The sequence below is a fragment of the Siniperca chuatsi genome, linkage group LG11, assembly GCF_020085105.1.
Source record: "Siniperca chuatsi isolate FFG_IHB_CAS linkage group LG11, ASM2008510v1, whole genome shotgun sequence".
Classification (NCBI taxonomy): Eukaryota; Metazoa; Chordata; class Actinopteri; order Centrarchiformes; family Sinipercidae; genus Siniperca; species Siniperca chuatsi.
The window spans coordinates 24,754,018-24,777,027 of NC_058052.1; the positions used below are offsets into that span (position 1 = coordinate 24,754,018).

At 39.5% G+C, this 23,010-nt stretch overlaps 1 long non-coding RNA gene across 1 annotated transcript in view; it reads left to right on the forward strand.

Moving 5' to 3' along the window:
• Positions 1 to 23,010, forward strand: part of LOC122884787 — a 272,561-nt gene that overhangs the window by 240,657 nt on the left and 8,894 nt on the right. The gene's annotated exons all lie outside the window — the stretch shown is intronic.

Here is a 23,010-nt window from a genome sequence, read left to right on the forward strand (position 1 = left end):
GCCTTCTCTATTTCTCTCTCCAACTGGTTTTGTGAAGGAATCATACTGCTTGCCTCAAACACACACACACACACACACACACACACACACACACACACACACACACACACACACACACACACACACACACACACACACACAAAAACCTCTGTCTCTATCCGTTCTCTATATGTGGAATCATATATCACCATGGGCAGGGGTCTTATCGGGCTTAACTTTGATTCGGCGTGTATCAATCTATCGTGTTATCTTAATTATGTTCCCAGATGTTTTAAATTGATAAAGCTTATCTACTAGATAGATTTTTCGATAAGGATTATCAAAGGTTTGACAAAGAAGAGGGTGAAATCTGCAGTAACCTCCATGTAAGCGGTTGCTTCCTTTCTAAACTGCACGAGGCGCAGTATCCCACACAGCACAGTTTTTCTTATTGTTAGTGTTCTGCCAAAACCTTGTATATCCAAAAGGTCAGCTTTTCAGGATCTGAATCTAGTCTCAAATAGTCAGACCTTTGCCTACTGTTTGTTCTCAGTGTAAGAGAAAGGTCTCAGTGAAGCTTTTCCTGACACAGAATGAAGGCAGACATCATCCAGAATAGTTTTTTTTCCCCCTTGGTATTTATTTAATTCAAATCCAGGCTGTTATTTAAAACCTATACCAATGTAAATGTGCTGGGGTCGTTGCACTATTACAGTTGCTGACTCACTCACTGTACGTCACACTGAATAAGTGAATGACCTAAAAGCCTTAAATGTAAATGTAGCATGTGGGCAACATGAAATGAACAGGTTGTGGGTATAATAAAGGGGTGGAAATGATCAATCACTTGAGGCCCTTCAGCTCGAGAGTGGAAGTATGGATCATCACTTGATCAGACTATAAGCACCGGATACTTTTTCTTTACCACCTTACTTTGATTGTGAGTACAAAAAACATTTTCTGTGACAATGTCAGGAGCGCATCTCATCTCAAACAACCCATCCCATGTTTTTCCATTATTGTTTTTGTTAAATATAGTTGTGTACTATTTGCAGACCACAGGGTTGAAATGGTTCATCTTTGTGAGATTTATACTGAAAGAAACTGATGCTAGTATGCTATTCTGTAAAATATACATACTACTAACATGACTTCTATGATGACCACCTTTCCTACTAACAAGGACATAAAATACAAAAAATTTGTTCAGATCGTGAAAGAATGTGTTATATTACAGTTTAACTGGACCTGTATCTGTAGCTACTTTGTTAAGGTCAGTTGGAAAACTATGCTTAAAATGATTGATGAATGTTGTGTATAACTCATTGTGACACACTTAGAAACTATGAGACAAAATGCTGGCAAGTGGAACAAAATCAGTCAACATAACAAAGCAAAAAAACTAAAATTAATTTAGTCAAGTTAAGTCAAGGTAATTACTAAGAATCCGGCCCTCTTTGCAAATTATGAATGGATATAGAAAAATTTGAGTTTTAAAAGAAGACTCACATCAGCTAGCAGTCTGTACTCAGAAATCAAAATATTTTCCATTGTGTAGTTTTTTCAAAAAGCTTATTCTTTACTTGTGTGACTTTCTTTATGTTTTATCAAGTCTTTTACTTGCGGGGAGTATAAACTGAAACATTTTGGCCTTCAGATCTTATCAGTTTGGGCGCTTCTATATAGATGGTGTGAAAATTGGAAACCTTAAGTCAACACCCAAGGACAGTATAAAAAAGACACTTTCACTTACATACATTTACTTGCAACATTGTGGATTAACAAATATAATGAATATACACTAGAACACGAAAATAATAGTGTTCATACCAGTTAAGACCACATGAAGAAATAGCTGATTCACATCTGCGTAAACTGAATGAAAGGAATAGATGCTTCAGAGTTTGAGTTTCTTTAAACATGCTTTTTGTGAATCCATGTTTTTACATCTTTTAATAGGCCCTGCTTCTAAATTTAGGAGTCTGTTCTAATCAAATTAGCTCACCAGGTTCAGTGCTCTGTGCTCTTCTTTAAAAACATAACAACCAATTAACTTCAGCAAACTTCACTGTGCGTAATTAGCTGTGAAAAGCCAGTGTACCATCTAAGGGACGGCATTATTTACAATTATGATCACTGATCATGTAATTTTTATATAGTTTTGTCGTTAAAGCCCATAAAGTAATTTAAGTGTTTTTTCTCAAATTCCTACGGTCACAGAAAGAATTGTAAATGTCTGTTTGTCATGGCTTCCAGAAAATGTTGACCTTTGGTTTAGAAATTTGGGATAAAAATCCAAATTGAAAGATTTATTTTTAAAGGATTCGTACGTTTCAGCAGTTTCACTGAATTCTGTGTAGCTCAGTGGATAAAAGAAGACACTGACACTGCCGGTGTTTTGTAGGATGACTCCCTCTGTGGCCACCCATGCTGGTGAGTGGATGCATTTATGAGAGTGTAAGCCACTTTGTATAAAAACATCCGCCAAATGGCATTTGTTAGTTATTGGGATGTCAGCTATGGTGCTTTATTAGCTGCATGATGTCTCAACTCAGCTCCGTTTAAACAGAGTCATGTCTGAGTGGTTAGTTTTATCAGAGGCGCGAGGTTGTGATGTCCACATGTGAGCCATCTTTGTTTCAAAACTAGGTCAGTACATGAGAGTTTATCTCTAGCTTACTGGATGCCATTTGTGTCATGCTCACTTGCTTCATGTCACATTTCATGAGGTTTTCTGTACTGAGAATCAATTGCCAAGAGGCTGAATGACCACATTTTTAAAATGCCTTGCTCACTGGTTTCTTGTTGCACGACTTCTTACATGGCGGTGTAGTCCCTCATTCGTCCAGGAGTGTTCTATCGTATTCTCAATTGAGAATGACTTCCGGATGGGAGCCGAAACGTCTTGATTCTGAAAACAGTGTCCAGATGACTACGACTGAAACCTTTTCTACGACTTCTTACATGACTTATCAACTAAAAGTAGAGTATTTAGCAGCATGGCAGATTAAGTGGGACTCAGAAAGGAATTCAGCTATGGGCATTTAGTAGGTGCCAATGTTTTGCTAACCTGATTCTATTGCCTGCCTCTTGTCGCCCAGAAGCACTGCACATCCTCTTGGGTGATCTTACATAATGTAGATCCAGCGACTCAGATGTTCAGAGTAGCCAGTCTCACAACTGTCCTCAGACATGTTTGACATCAGCGACTGGTTGCCACAAGCCTAGCCATGAATTGAGGAAACACTATAGCAGAGCGACACCAACAGCAAGGTGAACTTGTGTAACTGTCGGCAGTTCTGTAATAAATTGCATTCAAGGCAGAATACTGTATTTCTCTCCATATACAGTACTCAGTATACAGGGGAACAAAATATACAATAATGAACACGAAATGGGCCAAAATTGACCTGAATCTTGATGACCTTTTTGGGACTCATCAAGCTTCAAGCAGGTTGGGTAGCAGATCTTTAGCTGCCTTAATCCAGAATTACGGTCCAGAAATGTTCTCATCCTACTGTACATGCATGAAGCATAGGTACTGATTTATTGTTCAGCATGGGATTCAACCCACTGATTGTCAATGTGCTGTACATTATGAAATTATTTCGTGTAATTGCATTTACATCTTATATTAACTTAATGAATGAAGCAGAAACTTTAATAAGGACTTTACAAGGCAGAGATTTGATTCTCTTTCTCTCCCTCATGCTGTCTCTCTCACTCACGCATACCTGCACACATCATTTAATTTAAATCCCACCCAGGTTGAGCGGTCAAGGGGGAGACGAGAGAGGGGGAGGGACATGTAATGAATATTGGGACATATATTAACTGTCACAATGGGACGTCCACGTTCACTTTTTCATCTTCTCTCTCGCCTTTCTATGGGGTCACTCAGCCCTTTGCTCTCCCTCTGAGCTGTAGCTGCTCGTCTGCCTTTGACACCCCCGTCCTTACACACTCAGACTGGCTAATATGGCTCTCGTAGACATGGGAGGAGGGCCAGAAGATGGTAGAGAGAAAGGAAGGTGGGGATGGAGGAGACTTTGACACACATACTGTACTCGGAAAAGTAAGGGTAAATAACTCAAAACATGGCAATCATGCAAACATTTTGACTTTTGAAAATTGCACCAAAATTTGAGTGTACTCACCTGTGTTTGAATTTATAAAATTTGAACCCAATTTCATTTCTGGTATATATTAAAATAGTTTTCAATGTATTCTAAAGAATCAATTTACCAAATTGCATGAAAAACAAACAAATAAAAAACACCTTGTTGTGGACAGTGATGATTTTACTCTCTACTGAAGAAAGCATCCCTAGGAAAACTGTTGACAGTGTGTCTTTAGATGATCTGTTTGTGGAAATAGATGTTGCTGTTGAATTTTTAAATATAATTTGTCAAAATAAGACGGTGTAGTCCCTCATTCGTCCAGGAGAGTTCCATCGTAGAAAAGGTTTCTCGGCTCCCATCCGGAAGTCATTCTCAATATTGAGAATGACTTCCGGATGGGAGCCGAAACGTTTTGATTCTGAAAACAGTGTCCAGATGACTACGACTGAAACCTTTTCTACGATAATTTGTCAATGCTATAAGCACCACAAGCAAAATTTTATCCATCCTCCATTGTATCGAGGCAGCACCAGAAATATAAGAGATGGGTATCTCAGTATATGGGGAAATAAAACCAAAACTATACGCATGTCAAGATAGAATTGTTTAAATATGATTTTTTTACCTTGTTATTTTCTGATATTGTAAAAGTGTTGTAGTCCCCTGGGTCACCATTTGCTAATAGTCCATTCTTGGTGGGAATAAGAGTGCCACACAGAGAGAGAGGAGAAAAAGAGGCACAGTGGTGGAAGGATTGTAACCACAGCAGGGGCACTTGTCTGCCATCTCTCACTGAGACAACCTATGAGAGAGATCAGGAGAGGTGGAGAAGGAGAAACTGAGAGATGCAGGGGTGGAGGGAGCCGGGGAGGGTTTTCTTGAAGCTCAGTGGAGCGTTGATGTGTCTCTGTCCAGCTGAGAGCAAAGAGAACCTATCTGCTGTACCAGGGGGTCTGCGGAGAGACACATGCAGGAGAAACAGAGAGGATGGAGAGATAAAGGCTGAAGTAAAGAGAGAGAGCGGGATATCGATGTGAAGATAAAGACCAACAGAGACAGAAGGAGGGATTAAGAGAAGACTGCTGTGATAATAATTGCTGTCATCATTACTCTCTGCCTTTTGTTGGACAGAGTGAGGTAGATCACTGAAGCTGCACCAGGCAAGATTTGTATGTAAAATCACACCCTGTGCAGTCAGTCTAAATCACAAACTAGTGCTGCAGTGGAGGAAAGCATCAAATTCGAGCTACAATACAGTAACTGAGAGAACATTTCCTCCTGTCTGGTATAGATAATTCTCACTTCTGTCTTACAAATGCCTTTAAAAAAAAAAAGAGTAAAATACCAACTGTCAATAGCTGAGTAAACACTTGTTCAAGAAAGCTGAACTGAACACAAAAACAACTTGTGTCTCTCGTGTCACAATCAGTAGTTAACCTGTGAAACAGCATAGTACAACTTTACTACTAATGTAGCACTTAGAAACTGCTACTATAGAGTTATTCAAGACTTCCCTTCTAAGAAGAACAACTGCATCAGTAGTTTAAGCTAATGCCCCCAAACAGCGTATGTTTACGTTCAAAAGACAATTACTGCGGCGTAGTCGTAGGATGGATGGATGAACATCAGACTTTAAGATGGAGACCACTGTTCGTTTCCCGATTCCAACTGGCAGTCAATGTTTTTTTTATAAAGCATGACCACAATCGTGTTTATTATTGTAACCATGATGATGAAGGTCTCCTAACCATAACAAAGGATTTTTCTCTAACTTTACCAAAGTACTTGTTTTAACCCTTGTTTAACTTGTGTAAGAGCTTTCCCTAAACCTAACCATACTTTAACCATAGCATTGTTGAGAGTTTTCTTATGAAGGCTGCACGTCCACCACATTAAAGGACAAAAACAATTGTTTTCTATTTTTCATTCTGAAGGGCAGTTATTGCCCTTCAGAATGAAACATAGAAGCGTTTTGGGATCTGATGCCTGTATCAGCAGCACAATGTCAATTGGCGCGTGCTTTCCAAAACTGTTACACATTACCACACTATCCATGTCAAAGTCCGACGTTTACTTGAGCCATTCATCCACCCCATACGTCTCCCTCGGCTGATGTCATTGTTAAAGAGGGAACACGCAAACTATTAGTAAACATTTCAGAAGACTTGCTTTTGCTTTCTTCTCTGTGTCTTAATTTGGGTTTGAAATTTGAATTGCTTTCTTATCTCACATAGTCTACAATGTAGTTTATTTAATGGCGATTATGTGGATGTTTGTATGTGTGTCTGTGTGTGCTACGATTAAATGTATGTTGTGAACCTCCCCATTATTAAAACATGGAGATTACACATCCTGAATGGGCCCTCTATTCTTCATATTAAAAATTAATAAAGAGTATAGAGAAGAAGGGAGGAGAGAAGGGGGGGGAGATGTGATGGCAGGGGAGACGATTTGAAGAGGCGAGAGAAAAGGAAAGGACAGAGCTCTTGGCTTTAAACACAAGGCCTAGAAGGTACATTAGAGCTATCAATAAATCAAGAAATAAGAGACTAGTTTAAAATCAAGGAAAAGTGATATATTCTACGTCTCTTTTTCTCATAGCTTTAGACTATTTTTCAGCAGCTGAAAATAGCTGTATTTCTCTTAACCCCCCCCCCCAAAAAATAAAAAAATACTGTATTTCATACGTCTGTTGACTTATACAAGTCTGTTTTACCACTACAGGTGGTCTTAATTATTTATGGAATTTTCTAATAAGCTCCCACATTCTCATGGCTAAATGTCTCAGTGTTTTATGACTAAAACACTGTATTCTCTCATGACCATAAAAAGATGATTTACAGGGTTATTGTCTGGAATTTGAAAATCCTTCAGTTATTTCTTGAATATAACAAAAAAGTTTGCTAAAAAGTTGGCTTAAGGACAAAAAGTTAACATTTTGTTTGGATAAAATAGTTTTCATGACCATTTTTTATACGTATCTAAGTCTCTTCATTTTTGCTACAACTAAAACACCATTTTCTTGTGGTAATGGATGGGTCTTAGTCTCAGTCAAGTGTTCGTTTTTTGGTGGTAGAAACTCTACATTTTAAAGTGGCACATCAGTGGCTGAGAGAGAAAGCTCTTATCCCCTTGTCCTCCTGCTCTCTTCTCTTACAATTTCTCTCACAATTTTATATAAAAACAGTATATCCTATTTATTGCTAGCTGACCTTATATTACTATCCATATAAAATCCAGCAAACTCTCTTTAACTTGTCTGGTATACTGATGACCTTGTTTTATTGCCATTTTAGTGAATCTATTTTTAAGCTTTTAAATTGAAGCCTGCTGGTGTTTAACCAGTAAAAGGAACCTGCAAGTTAATGACTACAGATACGTCATTGATGATGGCCGTCACCCTGTTGGAGAAGAGATCGAGCTGATGATATTTCAATGCTTTTAGTGGCTAAACTTAATAGTGAAATCAGCAGATACTGTAGTTAGCCAGTTAACTATGGTAACACAATTGATTTTATTTTACTGTAAACCATGTCAGCAAGACAGAGAGGGGTAGGGAGATATTTCAGTCACATTAAGGATGCTAACCCAGGTGATAGATTTTATAATAGTACAGCATAAGAGGTGGGATGATGGGAAGTTTTTTCCAGCCTTATTCTCTTACCTTTTGTCGTTAACACTCCCAGGTACCTCTAATTCTCTCAAAAACTTTCTCTTCTTCTCTCTATCTCTGGTTTCCACTATCGTTTATCATATACACCCACACATTAAGGCTCTTCAACTTCTCTAAGCTCCATTTGGGTTTCCGGTAAAGTGATGAAATGTTTCTATTGAAGTAAAATATGTACAAACTTCTGGGGGAGGTTCGCCTAAATAATTACCTTTTGAGCTGAGTAATTTACTTTCTGTGAAATAAACTCAGGATGCAACATGTCAACAGTGAAAAAAGCTTTTAGAAAGATCACCAACAAATGGATAAATAACAAAGACCTGATGTTCTTTCAAACGTTTTTAACTTCAGCCATCAAAACAGATCTCCCATTCTGCACCCATCCTGCAACTGTTCTCAACTTCATCATTCTGACCAGAGAAATACATACTCAATACAAATACAAATACTGCTCATGTTGCCATAAATTTAAGTGGTGATATTCATGTACACCAGAAGATGACGGCAATTGTTTATGGTGATCCCCTGACGCTTTCTCTAGTGTCACTATTAGGCCAAAATGTGGTCTAATATCAGAATCTGACAGGTGGACTGCCACGAAATTTGCTGAGAACATTGCTGCTCTGCACAGGATAAACCACTCTCCATTTTGTGCACTTAAAAAGCTTTCCTTACAACTAGAAAGGCAGATTGTCATGAAATTTACTGTGGATGTTCTTGGTCCCCAGAGGATGAATCCTCTAGCATCACTGTCCAAGTGATGCATGTTCCCAAGTGAATAAACCCTTGTGTTTTTATGAGAATAGAAATGTTGGTTCGCTGTTTATTCCAACCAACACTTCAGTATTCTGAGGTGTAATAAACATCGGAGCCTCTAGGGGCCACTAGTGTAGCTTTATCTTGTTTCCTGCTTGTTTTTTCACCAACAGCTACTCTTTACTTTAAAATATACATTTTTGTAGGCTTTTGTGAATGTGTGGGTATTTGCGTCAGCACGGAATCATATGAAAGAGTCAGTACTTTTATGTGTATGCATGTGTACAAACGTTATGTGTATACTGCATTTATATTCTCTGTGAAAAAAGTGTGATGTGTAATTTAGAAAAAAATATGGGATATGTACAATAGCAACAACCGCTCTTAAATGCTTCGTTAGCCAATTTTTGAGGTCGCTGGTGAAGCTGGAAATTATTGGGTGTGAAGCTGTGAATTATACTGTAACTGTAAGGCTTAAATGATGCCACCCAGCTTCTTTCTCAATATCTAAGCTAGTGTTCCACAAATGATATACTGTACATCAGATGCTGTGGATTGATGGATACTTATACATAAATAAATAGCTCAAAGTTGACATTTTAAAGTCACCCAATGGGATGAGACAGTCAAGTTAAGTTACTGAAAGTCTTTCCAAATTCAGTATTAACCTGTGGGGAATCTGGAGTTAGCCAGAATTGAGTTCTGTGCTGGTGAGAGGAAGTTATGGTGGTGTATCCAAATGCAACCTCTCAAATAAGTGTCCAGCAGTGATAACAGATTAAAAGGTTATTAAAAGCTTAGTCTATATCAACTGTTTGTGATGAGAGCAGTTTCACACATAATCTCTAATGAAAACATCTGGAGCTATTCCATAGCTGTGGATGACCAAAGGCCGACGGTAGATTTTCAGCAACCTAACCTTCCCATTTTTTAGTGACCAATGGCTGACAGTGTCTACCACATGCAAAGAACGATTCACTGTTTAGTACACCGAGAGAAAACACCGAATTTATAAAGATCACTGTGAAAAAAAGAGGCAGAAAAAGACAAATGTGTGGAGATGAGATAAAAAAAATAAGAGGCTTATAAAAGCAAGCCAAACTCAAAGCAAATACAAACAGAAAACATCAAAACGACAAGCAATGAAACATCTGACTTGGATAACAGCATCAAAACAAGCAACAGAATGAAACATGATGGAAAATTGTAAAACGAGTTGCAGAGGTTAATGTTTCATGAAAAAGTCAAAGCAGTGGTGGTACATTTTAAATGCCAAAAATATGCATTAAAGTCATCAGGAAACGATTCCCATTTTTAGATGAATTGAACTTTCTGAGGTTTGTATTCAAAATAAACTGTATTTTTTTTCAGTAGCATTATCATGTCCTTCATAGCACATGCTTTACAGCAGAAGACACTTTATCTTCTCCATAGAGAGCATTTTGTTTTTTCCATAACCATGTCTTGAATAGAGCAGGATAAGCACTCTCAGCTACAGGCAAAACAGAGAAAGAAGGGGAGAAGTGACAATTAGTATAGGTCCACAATCAGATTAAATTTTACCTGTATGGTTGTCTGTCCTCTGTATCTACTTTTGTCAAAGAACACTACACAGCAACATGGATCTATCAAAATGCATTGCATCTCACAAAACAGATTTTTTTGCCCCTCACTCATAAAGGTTTTCATGATGCAGTCCATGTGCAGAGAAAGATGAGTAATACACAATTAAAGAACATGAAGAAATATTTGAAGTATTTACAAATACAGGTATGTCAGGAGAGTTGGAGGTGGTGATTTGAGTAGGCGATGAGTGTTTGTTCTACAAGACATAATATTGAGTGTTGAAAACCAGAAATCCCCTTGCTGAGTAAAGAGTATGCAATAAATACTCAGTAGTTTCATGATGTGACAAAGCTGTGGTTAAGGCTGGTTAGGTTTAGGCAAAGAAATGACTTGGTTAGGTTTAGGGAAACATTGTGATTTGTGTTAAAATGACTACTTGGCTAAGGACCTTCATCGTCAGGGTGACAATAATAAACACTTGTTTAGGGTTAGGGGGTGATTGTGGTCATGCTTAAAAAAAACATTGACTCGCAGTTGAAAACGAGAAATGGAGAACAGTTGTTAGAATCCGATATTTTGTTGACCCATCCATCCACCCTGACCTCCTCCCTATGCGGTGGCTGTATAATAACGTCACCTTACTTCCTCCTTTGCTCCCATCATAATGGCTGCTACAGGGCTTTGTCACTTGAACATAAACATATGTCGTTTTGGGGCACTTGCTGAAACGACCAATGCTGTTGTTCTTCTTGGGAAGACATTCTCAGGATGTGTCACTGTTAATGATAAGTATCCCAATCGAATCCCTGCAGATACAAAACTGTCCTCAACAGAAAAACAACTGCATGCAGAGTTACAAATCAGAAACGATGATCTCCTGACAACCAACCTCTAGCGCTGGTGTTAGTGACTGTTCTCTCCTGAGAAACAACAGTGTTGACTGTTTATTGAAATTACATAAGTTGACATTTGTATACAGCAGCAAAAAGTATTAAGGTGTGACTTTGACAGGGTAGTCCGCAGATCGCATCCTGTCTTCCACCAATATTTCCTTCTTTTCTACAGTGAAGGTGCTCTTTCCTTGACCTTAATCAAGGCATTTTAGTAGAGATGTCCTGAGCCGATCCTAAGGATTAGTATTGGGGACGATCCGGGCATATTTTAATGTATCTTTATCAGCTAAAATAAAGCTGATCAAATTTTGATCCTTTCTTTACTCTACTCTGGGCCTTTACTGTACACCTCGGCCTGCTAGTGTTGTAGCACTGCTCTCCTTTACCTTTTTTTTTTTTTAAATAAATCTTTATTAGTTCCAACAAGTTCAATACAAAATAACAAAAACAAAAGCACAACATAGATACTTCAATACATATTATACATGGATATTATACATAATACAAAGTGATAAAAGTGTTTGCTAACACGAGGAGCCAAGCAATAAAGTGCACAGAGAAATAAGATCTATAAACGTCCAGTAAGTTCCTGGGAAGTAATAGTTTTTTATCAATAGTTCTCCTGCTCCAGAGGTCAGCCAGTACATGTTTTACAACCATGTCACTGTCAATGACAGTCTGATTTAAAACCATGACGCATCGGGTTTTCCAAAGCTTCTCACACACAATACAGATAATGAGCTGAAACAGTTCTTTTGTTTCGGAGGCATTTGCTCTCGTAGAAGTCCATACATGACAGTTGTAGTTGAAGTTAAAAGAGAGACCAAGTCCTTTTAAGATAGTCCAGACCTCTTGAGCTCTGCAACAGTCTATCAAGAGGTGCTGTTGTGTCTCATCTTCATTACATTAAATCATTGGACATTCTTTGGTTTTAACAAAACAACTCCAGGAAACCACAGCTCTCACAGGGAGTCTGCCAACAGAGATGAGCCACCAGACATCTCGAATGCTCTCTGAGAGGTTTTTGCTCTTTAATATTTTTAACACATCCGTACCTTCACCATCGGCTACATTTTTCTATTCAATTAACCCACCATATTTATAATCGTTAATTTAAAAATATATATATTTTGCTAGTAAAATCACACCAGTTTATCTGTAAGTGCATGTATTGTGCAATAAAATCACTATAAGTGTTATATTTACCTCGTCTCTTCTGCCACTCTGAGCGATCTCAGGGGGCTGAAGTCGGAGCTCGGTGACTTGCTCGCACTCTCGTAACACTGTCTACCATCATCATTTTCATAATTATCACTAATAAGATTGTATTTGTGGATTTCATCATGGCTACAAATACCTACCTGCTGGGCGGCTGGAGGCGGGCCAGGCTGCTGCATGGCGGCTGGCGATAGACTCTGCTGACCATGCAGCAGCCTGGCCCGACTGCAGCCGCCATGCAGCAGCCTGGCGGCTGGATGCGAGCCAGGCTGCTGCATGGCGCCTGGAGGCGCGCCAGGCTGCTGCATGGCGCCTGGAGGCGGGCCAGGTTGCTGATTGACGCCTGGAGGCGGGTCAGGCTGCTGCATGGCGGCTGGATGTGAGCCAGGCTGTTGCTGGGCGGCTGTAGGCGCGCCAGGCTGCTGCATGGCGCCTGGAGGCGGGCCAGGTTGCTGATTGGCGCCTGGAGGCGGGTCAGGCTGCTGCATGGCGGCTGGAGGCGGGCAAGTCTGCTGCATGGCGCCTGGAGGCGGGCAAGTCTGCTGCATGGCGCCTGGAGGCGGGCCAGGCTGCTGCTTGGCGCCTGGAGGCGGGCCAGGCTGCTGCATGGCGGCTGCAGTCGGGCCAGGTTGCTGCATGGCGCCTGGAGGTGGGCCAGGTTGCTGCATGGCGGCTGGAGGCGGGCCAGGCTGCTGCTCGGCGGGTGGAGGCGGGCCAGGTTGCTGCTTGCCGCCTAGAGGCGGGCCAGGCTGCTGCATGGCGGCTGGAGGCGGGCCAGGCTGCGGCATGGCGGATGGAGGCGGGCCAGGCTGCTGCTTGGCGCCTGGAGGCGGGCCAGGCTGCTGCATGGCGCCTGGAGGCGAGCCAGACTGCTAGTGGGATCTTGCTTTGTTGACGTAGGAAGCAGGACAGCTGAAGAAAGTGTGCCCTTTTTCGCCACACAAACTGCACAAATTGTCCATGGACATTCCATGTCCATGTGAAAATTTCTGTATGAATGTGAAAAATTGTTACGGCACATTGTCTCTAAGTTTAGATACTGCAAAATACATGGATTTGCTAAGCTCTGACGCTAAGAAATGTGTTATCTCTACTCTTTTTTTTTAATAGCAAAACATCCAGGCACTATAGTAGCTTCACATTTTTTGCTGGAGCTGAGTGTCGCTTTCACCAGCTAAAATGACAAATGTTGCACTCAGCAAATTACACCAGCTGTCGCTAATTAATGTTAATTCCGAATCACTTGACGACAGGCCAAAATTAAACTTGGTGTATGTACTCAGTCAAAGCCCATTTGTGAGGGAAGACCCTCCACTCTGTAACACCACTGTACAACCGAGAGTAGACTCTCTCAATTGAACTTTCATTCATATCATATCAATAATTCAGTATTATAAAAGCAATGGTTTTGAATCAGGACCTTCAGTATTTGGAGGAAGTATCAATGTGTCAGATAAATGTTAATTCAACATTTAACTAAGTATTGAATCAGACTTGTTATCGGCAGATATCCAATATTAAAGGACTCTGATTGGTGTTGGGGCCAAAAAAAATTATTGGGACATGCCTACATTTTAGCTGACTAAATTTAACCAGGTTGTAGCCACAGAGGTGGCAGATCAGAAATTCCTCATGTGAGACATTTCTGGGGGTCATTTTGGAAGGCACTGTCAAAATAACCTGGTTATTTACTTAAACAGATTTGTTGGCAGATAGAATACATTGGGTTTGATGGCAGAGGTTTCCTTTCATCTTTGAGGAGAAGACACATTCTGGAAATGATAATAAATTGAGCAAAAAAAAAAAAACATACAGTAGATGATATGATGTGATGTGTGATTTATTTATGGATTGGGTAGGGGTTGAGCATTTGACACACTGAAAAAATTGAATGGGAATGGGGGTTAATTTACCACTTCCTCTGATACTGAGATGGACTTTTTCTCAAGACCGATATAGCATGTTCTCACGGTCAGGCAGACTCACTTCACTGCTTGAGTGGCTCTGGTTGGCTTTTGATATTCTCTTCTCTTAAGAAAAGAACTCTGTGTTCTCAACATACAACAGGGCTAATTCAAGGACTGTAGATGTTCTGTCGTGGATATCAAAATGTATTTTTCCAGGCATTATAAGGGGGACGTTGCAAATCATTAATGATGGTTCCTCACAGTCCTGATTTCTTCTCTGATTAGTGGAGTTGGTGTGTTGAGGCCAAACTTGCACTATTGTTGCTGGAACAAGCTGGAACAAGCTAGAACGTCCTGCATTGCCACCAAACAAACATAATATCTGTTCATATTTGTTCCGTTTTTTCTCAGCCATGTTCTCTTGACAATGTGACTACAAAATTCTAAAACAAAATCATAGATCTGGGCATATATACCTCCTCTAGGTGAAGGGTTAAAAGATAGAGTCAATCCATTTCCCATCCATGATGACTTTTTGTGTGTGTGCGTGTTTCTGTGTGCAGTGGGGTTAAACTGAGGAAAATCTATCTGGTAAATCAATCATTCTCCATCACGAGCAGATTAAATGTCCACATAATCAGAAACTCTTAAACAACACACACACACACACACACACACACACACACACACACACACACACACACACACATAAATAGGCATCAAACACATATACACGAGAAAATGTTGGTGTAGTTTCGACTTTCGGACTCAACTAGCTACACACACACAGTTGTAATTATGTGGAAAGTACAGTGGCCATTTCTTTTCATTGATGTCACCATCCTGTAAATGGTAGCAGCAATAAAGTTGATCTAAAGATTCAAGGGGTACATGTGAAAAGACAGTAATAGTGTTTGATTATCTGTCTCAGTTTGACTTAGTGTGTGTGTGTGTGTGTGTGTGTGTGTGTGTGTGTCTTTCAACAGCCATTTTAGAGAAAAGAAAACAGGGTCCCTAAATAGCTCCTCTAACATAATTACCAGTATAAAACAGACAAACACAATCCGAAGCATGTGCGCATGCAGACGCACAACATGCTGTTTGTCATGTCCGTTACAGTGTCTGCGTGGTCACTGGCAGATCATTAGCCAGCTAGCAAGCTACAAAATTAGCATCCTGTGACAGAAACATGCAGACACACATGGAAAAATAACAACACTAAATGCAAACCAACACACATCACTTACTGGAACTAATGAATGCACTGCAGCAATAACAACCACATGCTCCAAGGCATGTGACAAATATTAGTGAGAGCAACATGACAGCAGAAATGCTCACTTTTAAACGCACGCACACACACACACACACACACACACACACACACAGAGTTTCTAACTTGAATTTGGATGCCTGTCTACATTCAAGATACATGTGGAAAATAAATTAATATTTAAAAGGAAGACATGCAAAAAGTGAATAAAGCACTGAGAAAAGGGCCCACAAAATGATTAAAGATTCGAAATAATTTACTCTGCAAAGCTAATGTGAAAAGTGAACTTAGAAAACACTGACAATCACATGCACACCAAAATAATTGTTCTTTCTCATTCTGTCCTCTTCTGTCTGCCTCAGTTTTTATGCAGCGATCACCCTTAAAAATATGAAAAATTAATGTATTTCTTAAACATTTGGAACACCTATAAAGTTAACTTTTTCTAGGTTCAAGGTTTCTATGTGTCTTCGACCTGGAAGGCCACCACAGTTTGAGCTACTTCACTCTACAAATTTTAACATCCAGGATCCCTGAGAAGCATTCATTCTTCCTCCAAAGTGACCTCCAAAATTCACACAGAAGTACGCTAGCTAAGCAGGCTTTGTTTATGGAATTATTAAATAATGAATATTTTAATAATAGTCTGTATGGGTTTCTGCATGGGTTTGGGTTTGTTCCGCATTGATGCAGGATGCTGCGCAATTTCATTGGCTACCGCTGTATATTCAAACTTATACCACAAAGAAACTGGCACTGAGCTGGTAGATATATTTTTTTGCAAATCATATTTCCAAAGCAGCTGAAAGGTGATGACAGGTATGACCTTATGCTGAAAAACAAATCCTGAGAAAAATAAAGACCTCTGCATCTGCCACAGAAAGAGACAGTTTGGTGTGTAATTTATATTGTTGGAAAAAAGGCTTATGCAACCAATTCAGACTTATCTATCCATCAATTTCTGGCTAGGTACCTGGGTCCAGGTTATTCAATTCAATTCAATTTTATTTATATAGCGCCAATTCATAACAGAAGTTATCTCATTGCACTTTTCCTATAGAGCAGGTCTAGACCGTACTCTTTATAATATATGGCGGTAAGTAAAGTAGTTGAGCTAGGCACGTTGTTCAGCTGTCCTCTGCAGGAACCTGTGTCGCAGGCAAGATGGGATATTTCATGTGTCCCTGTAGCATGTTCTGGATCTGCCCTGGGGGTCTTCTCCCAGTGGAATGTGCATTGAATACCTCTAAAGGGAGACATCCTGGAGGTATCCTAATCAGATTGTTGGACCACCTTAACAGCCTTCTTTCAGTGCAGAGCAGCGGCTCTTCTTTGAGCACCTCTGGGTGAGCTCAGACACAGAAAGGAAACTAATTTTAGCCACTTGTATTTGCAATGTTGTCCTTTGGTTAGGTTTCAAAACTCATGGACATAGCTAAGGGTTGCGACGTAGACTGGTTATTGAATATATATGAAACTGCTCACAACATGGTCTGATTTTTTTTTTTTTGTCATTTCTCATTTACTTGTGGGATTTTAGTTTTGTACATTTTTGTATGAGCATTGTTGGAGGGAGCCTGAGAACAAGAATGTCATTGCCAACGACTGCTTCACAGTAATTGTTGTGCATATGACAAATAAAACACTTAACATAACTTACATAACAATAATAACAAGTGTTTTGCTCCTGCACCATCCGTATGTCCCCAAGTGAAACATTTTTAAAATTCAGTTAAAAGTCAACCATTGTTTCCATTTTAATTTGCTGTTTGTGTTTCAGTTGCAAAACTCTGCATGTACGATTACTGTTTGGCTGAGTGAATGACTGATGCACCCTTTATATTTTTCAACTTATTATGTTTATTGTATGCACCATAATACCAAAGCAAATTGTATGTATGTAAACCTACTTGGCAATAAAGCTGATTCTAGCCGATTCACTGATAAAACAACTGCCTAACTGAATGCCAACAAAATGACTGCTTGCTGACTGATTATGCATCTGATCCAACCACCCAGGATAGGATTACATTAGATCACTCTCTCTCACTCCCTCCTTCTCTAACTGCCTCCTTCCCTGCTCCTTCTTTAGTCCATCAGTCCTTATCCTTCATCCTATTTTACAATCCTTCCCTCACTACTCCTACTACTTCTTGGTCTACAAACCTCCACTTCTCTCTGTGTCTCAGTTCTTCTCCAACCTAGCTCTTCCTCAAATCTAAAACTGAGCATTTCTTCCCCCTTTCCTGATATATTTTCTATCCCTTTCATTTCACCTTCCTGTGTCCCTCTCTCCCCATTTCCTCTATTTGTTATTTGTCTGAACGTTCCAGTCTTTTCTACACAAAATACAGCATGATATCACTAACAGCTGTGCAAGTTTTTTGTATATTTATGTGTTGGTGAAAGGTGGAAAGACATCCTCGAAAATAACGACTTTTAGGAATTTTGATGATCTTGTTTTTTCCTCATTAAGAAAAACTTGATGAAAGAAGGTAATTGTGACTGACAGATAGAAGCCACTTCAAAGCTGCTTTTCAGGGCACTTCTGCAATGACTTCAAGATTCAGCTGGGGTATACACTTGAATTTGGAAAATACTGGTTTGTACTGAGATTACTGTTGGTAAACTCTGAGATTGTCTGCTCTACCAGCCACTTTCTGTTAACAGTGAAACATGTTTGGCTGTTGCATTGTACACTCTGAATTTATTTTCTATACCCTGCTTTTATCCTCTGGAATGCAAGGCTGTCTAGGTTCATCTCACAGTATCTACTTTGCTAGTTATGCCATATAATGTTATTTTCACGGCGAGTTAGTATATTCAGACAATGCAGTTGGTATGATGCATGTATTTTTATGAATAGAAAAATATTTTTACAGAACGTGGATCCTTAATGCACAAAACCCTTAGGAGACAATGTCAGATTGAGTTGTACAATAGCTGCCGTTGTCGTTAGCTGGAAGGAAAACTGCTTTTTGTCTGTAGCTCTTCGCAGTACAGCTGACGTAACTGGGCTACAAGGAAATTGGGTTTAATGGCTCATTATATGTCAAGAGGGAACAAAACCCTGGATCTTGTGGACCACAATTGCATAGTACCTTGTGTTTCCTTACTGTACCATTCAACCACAGCATGCCATGTTCTCTTATGCAACCGTATCAAATCACTCAGGCAGAATATTTTACCAAATACTACACTACTTAAGATACTGTTGCACCTGTAATCCCAAACTCTTATTTTCTGTTGACTCCTCTCACCACTTTGCATGTCCCTCAGAATTCTGACATTTTTTGATGCTGAGTCAGGTGACAGGGTCAGAGCTAGTAATTACCATGGCAACACACCTTAGATTGATGTCTAGGTGGCATCCTATTTTAATTAACCAAATTAGGGCTGTGCAAGAGATGCCACATTTCTCTCATTATTGTTAAAATGCCTGTCTTCAAAAATTCAAATGTTAAGAGGAGGATTATACAGTAAGAGGGAAGGAGGGAATCGGGAAAGTGGCATTAAGAGACAGTGAGTGACATCCAAAGAGAGAGAGAGAGACATGAGTAGAGAAAACAATGACAGAAACACAGGGATGAAACTCCTCCAATCATCCCCCCTGTTGCATCAAAGACAGACCAAACAAAATCACCTGAATTCCTCCTTTGTTCCACTGAGCCCTGCTGATTTAGAAACCGCTGTTGCTGCTGCCATGATAGACTTCAAGGAAATAACCCGTCATTTTCCACTCAGCAAAATCATCCATTACGCTCCAATCGAAAGCACCAGACTTTATCTGTCTCAAAGGCGCATAGAGAGAGAGATAGCGGGGGAGAAAATTCATATATTAAAATATGCTAGAGACACAAAGAAAGTGCACAAGGGAGGCAATGGGTTGCAAAAATCAAATCAAAAACTCAATTGAATGGCACAACAGATAGATATAGAGATATAATTTGGCTGATTTAGTTTTGAGCCATCTGTGATTTTGTCCTATCAGTCACAATAAATATGGAGCGATCAACAGGCCTGGTGGGTAGCAGTGATGAAATTGGTTGAGGCTGTGTGCCTGCTCCTCTTGCTATTCCTATTTTTGAATGGGTGGGAGGAAGCATTAATAATCACATATGCCACTTGGTGGATATGTTTTCCAAAGTTCTACACAATATGAACAGTGTATGCATTTTTAGCATGTGTGGCCCAAGAGGAAATGGGGCTCCTTATCCTGACTGTGTGCGGTACTTAAAATCTGTTGCGTTACATAAGGAACAGAAACTCTAACAATGGAAGTGTTAGTCTTGCCACGAGCTACATGTGTATACTATACTGTTGTACACCTTTTCCTGTAAAAATAGTGCTTTGTCAAAGAAGTTAAGTCAATTCCACTGTAGGATTCAAACTTAATAACCACAAAACATCAAACCTGGATGTATCAATGGGGCATCTTGGGTGCTCACCCAGTTTAGCATGCTAGCAGGCCTGCATTTAGCAGCTAGTGGGTGGACAGAAACACATCTCCAAATGAATGGTAATGTTGCTTTGTGTCTGCTGGATGCATATATAAGCAACTATTTGCTAACTTTTTTACCATATCAACTTTATAAGGTGATAATATGTCAATGTCGTGTTTACAGTTTGTTCCACTGCACACAAATGGCCGAAATAATATTAATTAAAAAATAAATAATGTAATGTAAACTTAATGTAAGCTTAAGAAAAATGGAGAGCAGTGATTATTGTTTTCTTCTGGATAATTGATTAGTCTAGACTAGAGCATGCTAGTGTACCAAAAACAGGTGTAAAATTAGCTTATTTGATTTATAATTAATGCCCATGTTGCTCTGTCAGCTGGATATGTATATAGGCAATTGTTTGCTAACACTTAGCCATGGCTTGTTGATAAGCTATATGTCACATCTGATTTTAAGCCAAGCTTGTGATGGCATGACATTCTCCCTCTCTCAACCCAGGTACTTTGAAGTCTTTCCTCTCAACCCTCATCTCTTTCTCTCTCATATAAAGGAAATGCCTTATAAAATAACCTTGAAAATAGTGGGACTGACCTCCATTCCCCACTGGTTTGGCATACCGAGGTTTACTGTTTGTGTGAATAGTGAATATTGACATTTTGACCCAACTAGGGACTAATGTGTTGTTGAATCTATGTATGCCCTGGAATCCCTGTGTTTACAGACACACACAGACACACTGACACAAACCTAAAGACACACACAGGTATACACAAAACCACACAGACTCTCAGGCGAAAAGCATGAAGGTTCGTAGGTACCAATATGCTTATAACATCATCATCATTTCATTTTAACACACACAGTCCATACACACAAAATATCTTTATACATAATGTAAGCTTCTATGCTGTATATATATACCGAAAGTGCACACATACACACAAACATGTACACACATGCTTACAAGACAGATATACATGCACAAGAACACAATTAAACACGCACAAATGCACACACAGAAATCTGTAACCTCTTCTTTTATTCAGGTGTGTGTTTGGGCAGCTGATCAGAATTTCAATCCTTCTCCCTAGACACAGAGGGTGATTGACGGCTGTCGAATTTTTTTTAATCCCTCTCTCACTTTGCTATTCCCCAGCTGTCTTTCTTTTCACACATCACCCTCCTCTCTCTCCATCCATCTGTGTTTCTGCCTGTCTGTCTCACTTCTTGTCTTGCTCTCTTTCTCTGTCTTCCTCCCTGCCTAATATGTTTAGTAGTCTACCACAGTGTGGGCTCAGTGTTTTGTAAAATGATTCACTCGCTGTGTGTGTCTTCTTTGTAGTGTCAAAGAGTAATATATGAGTCTGTATAATCGTGCACATGAATGTGTGTGCTCTGATAGTTACAGCTCAGGCTATTTGGGTTATTTCAGGAAAGAAAGACTAATGTAGATTATTTAACTTCTCAACTTGCTGCATTGATGTAGAAGTTTACACCAGGGGTGTGTCAGTACACTGTGACATCATTGTTGGGTGTGGTTACAGGTGCAACAGAGTACACTTCTGACCACACCCAATCACACAGCGATGCTGGGTGTGGTGGACACACTTGAAATGCTGGTTGTAAACAGGATGCAAACCCCTATCTTTCCTGGCACTGTAAGACTGTCACACTTCTTTCTGATTTGGCTCTGAACATATGGATTGTTTAAAGTAGTTTGAACAAAGAAGCCATGCTGTCTATTTTCTAGAGAGAACAGACTCCACAATGTGCTGTCTATATTGTGTCTTACCCTTTTTTTGAATGGTCCTGTCATTTTTACAGTGTATTTAGTAAACACAATGTATCTAATTATAAAGTGACAAACTAAGATGCATTAAAATTGCAGTTTTTTTGTTTTTTTTTAAATGTCATTATAACACAAATCCCGCAGCTGCTAAATAAGAGTGAACAAGATTTTTTTGGACATCCACGGTTATTATTCGACAGAGACTAGGAGACAATTTCTGCAAAAAAAAAAGGAACCTTTTTGGATGTACAAACCCACATCTTCTGTTAATCCACCAACGTTGCCTGTGATATGCTGTCAGAGGAGCAGCCATTACATAACGGTCTGCTGGTCTGAGACTGAATGAACTATATCCCGACTGATACATCAGTGGGACTTTATAAGGATCCAATGCTGTTTTTTCACAAGCGGTGTCAGTGTTATTTAGGCAGGTATGCAAAAAGAAATGTTGGTATATAAATGTTTAATAGGCTAAAGTTTTATCCCTGTCCTGGTTGTTTGTTTGTTTGTTAAGAGGACTCAAAGTTTTTTTTATGAATTCCTTGGTCCTGTATGTATCTAGCCTTACAGGACACGCCTATTTCAGCTGTTTATATTTTACCAAAATATCTTTTTTCACCACTCCTACAGATTTTAGCCAAATCTTGGTAAGTAGCATTGAAAGAAGACTGTTAGTTGATTTTTGAATTTTTTTTATAAACTGTTTTGCTTGTTTTGCTCCCAAATTCTTCCAGATAAGTGGAGTCTAAATTGTTTCACAATTTGTGTGAAATTGCAGACATTTAATTCACATGTGCCCACATCAACTCTAACAAACCCGCAATATTTGATGGCATTTCACCTATAAGTGGCTCTACATCAGTGATGAGTTTGACTCACTTTGAATTTTGCACAATTGAGCCTTGTACACTGTAATGTTCTCAGGATTCAGATACTCTCCAAAAATCAAATACTGGGTGATAGATCATATTCATTTTATTTTCTTTCAATATTGCTATCTGTCTCAAAAATCTAGTATCAGTCAGGCCATAGACATGTGCATGTTCACAAAATGCAGACTGAACAGTTCAAGATCTTAAGAATAAAATGAAAGAAGTCGGCATTGACCCTGTTAAGGACTGCTGGTAGGAAGGCACGGAGAAATTCACTTGACTATTGTTGATCATATTAGCTGATGCGAAGCAGGGACATCAAACAAGGAACTATTTTCGTTTGTGTTTTGGTATTTGGATGCTGTCATTTATGTGTCTAAAGCCAAATAGCATAATGATTACTGTGTTGAGACAGTAAACAGTGTCATGAGCCTTTATCAAGTTTTCAGAGTAAGATGTTCCCATTATCACTGAATGATTTCTGCACTGCTGCTGCTAAGAGG